This window comes from Dipodomys ordii, unplaced genomic scaffold (assembly GCF_000151885.1).
Source record: "Dipodomys ordii isolate 6190 unplaced genomic scaffold, Dord_2.0 Scaffold412, whole genome shotgun sequence".
Classification (NCBI taxonomy): Eukaryota; Metazoa; Chordata; class Mammalia; order Rodentia; family Heteromyidae; genus Dipodomys; species Dipodomys ordii.
In genome coordinates this window covers 4,767-7,228 of record NW_012267628.1, presented here as the reverse complement: position 1 = coordinate 7,228, position 2,462 = coordinate 4,767, and the positions used below count along the sequence as shown (strand labels likewise).

General features: G+C 47.4%; 1 pseudogene; it reads left to right on the top strand.

The window, feature by feature from the left end:
• The window catches only part of LOC106001784, a 14,308-nt pseudogene that overhangs the window by 11,161 nt on the left and 685 nt on the right, over nucleotides 1–2,462 (top strand).

Sequence of the window (2,462 nt, the reverse complement as noted above, 5' to 3'; positions counted from 1 at the left end):
TTCCAGAGTTAAGGCCAATGAAGCCACGCTTGACCCCCAAAACCCATGAGATTTCATCGACTGCTTGCTTATAAAGATGTACCAGGTACCCGCTTCCCCGCCACACCTCAGCCCTGTTCTCTCTCCTTGAAGTTCTGCTGGCATCACTTAATACCTATTTCATACCGTGTGTGTGTGTGTGTGTGTGTGTGTGTGTGTACACGCACACATGTGCATGTCAGTACTAGGTCTTGAAATCAGGGCCTGAGTGCTGTCCCTGAGCTTTTCCCCTCAAAGCTAACGCTCTACTACTTGAGCCACAGCTCTACTTCTGGATTTTTTTGGGTGGCTCATTATAAAGCCTCATAGATTTTCCTGTCCAGACTAGCCTTGAACCACAATCCTCAGATTTCAGCCTCCTGAGTAGCTAGGATAACAGGCGTGAGCCACCAGTACCCAGCTAGAAAGTTGCATCTTCATATCACAAAATTTTCCTGATAGAGTACTAGCCTTGAGCATAGAGAGGCTCAGGGACAGAACCCAGGCCCTGAGTTCCAGCCCCAGGATTGGCAAAAAAACAAAACCAAGAAACACACAAATTTTAATTGCACTCTGCTTTCTTCTCCCAGTTCTCTCTGCTCTCCCCGCTCCTCCCCAGTCCCCTGTCTGCCTTACTATTCTTCTAACACACCAAACTCACTCCTGCTTCTGGACTTGGCTTGCCTATCTTCTACATTTCCAAAAATATCTACCTTGCTAGGCATCAGTAACTCCCATCTGTAATCCTAGACATTCAGGAGGCTGAGATCTGAGGATCATGGTTCAAAGCCAGCCCAGGCAAGAAAGTCCATAGGAGATTCATCCCCAAAGAACCACCAAAAAGAGCCAGAAGTAATGCTATGGCTCAGGTGGTAGAGTGCTAGTCTTGAGCAAAACAGCGAAAGGATAGCACCCAGGCCTGAGTTCAAGCCCCAGGACTCACACATAGAAATCTACATTTTACATTGCCAGGAGGTGGGGGGAGAGGGGCGGGAACCCAAATAACACAGAGAAAGAAAGAGAAAGAAGAAGATAATCCTATTCACGATCTCCTTCTCTCCCAGGATAAAAAGGATCCACACACAGAATTCAGCCTCAGGCATTTGGTGCTCACCACCCTCAATCTCTTCTTTGCTGGCACAGAAGCAGTGAGCTCGACCCTACGCTATGGAATGTTGCTCTTAATGAAATATCCTCAGGTAGAAGGTGAGCTGAGCTGGCATCTCCCACTCCTCTAAAGGAAGGAAGGAAGATACCATCTTGAAAAAGCAAGATATGCCAGGTGCTGGTCGCTCATGCCTGTCATCTTAGCTACAGAGGAGGCTGAGAGCTGAGGATTGTGGTACAAAACCAGCCTAGGCGGGAAATTCTGTGAGACTCTTATTTCTAATGAACCAGCAAAAAAAACTAGAAGTGGAGCTTGGCTCAAGTGGTAGAGCTCTAGCCTTGAGTGGAAAAGCTCAGGGACTGTGCCCAGGCCCGGAGTCTAAGCCCCAATAACAACACAAACAAACAAAACACAACTAAGCACACAAGGATTTTTACCTTCAGAGGTGAACAATAATTTGTACTGCAGATAAAAATTAATCTCCCCAACTCAAGATCTATACCTCCATGTATTTGCAAAATCCAGACCAGCATCTGCCCAAGCTACTCTGACAGAAACACCTCCTGCCCTTTCTTGCCTTCTTTTTATTAACTTTTATGTTTTTCACTTGTGGGGCTTGAACTCAGGGCCTGGGTGCTGTCCCTAAGCTCCTATTGCTCAAAGTTAGCAATCTACCACTTTGAGCCATGGTGTCCCTTCCAGCTTTTTCTGTGATTTCATTGGAGATAAGAGTCTGATGGACTTTTCTGCCCAAGCTGGCTTCAAACAGCAATCCTCAGATCTCAGCTTCCTGAGTAGCTGTGATGACAGGAATGAGTCACTGGCAGCATCAGTTTACCTGCCTTTTATTATTTTTTTTTGCTAGTCCTGGGGCTTGAACTCAGGGCCTAGGCACTGTCCCTGAGCTTCTTCTGCTCAAGGCTAGCACTCTACCTCCTGAACCACAGCGCCACTTCCAGCTTTTTCTGTTTGTGTGTTACTGAGGAATGGAACCCAGGGCTTCATGCAGGTTAGGCAAGCACTCTACTACTAAGCCACATTCCCAGCCCTTTCCTGTACCCTTTTGTAAAATGTCTTCCTGGATTCTTCCAGCCAAGGTCCAGGAAGAGATTACCAAGGTGATTGGACCACACCAGATTCCTATGTTGGACGACCGCATCAAGATGCTCTACACGGATGCGGTCATCCATGAGATCCAGAGAGTGACGGACATCGCACCTATGGGCATCCCCCGGAACATCAGCTGGGACACTCACTTCCAAGGCTACTTTCTGCCCAAGGTGAGATTGCATTCACTGTCACCTCTTTATCTCCTCCACACCTCCCTCTCTCTCTT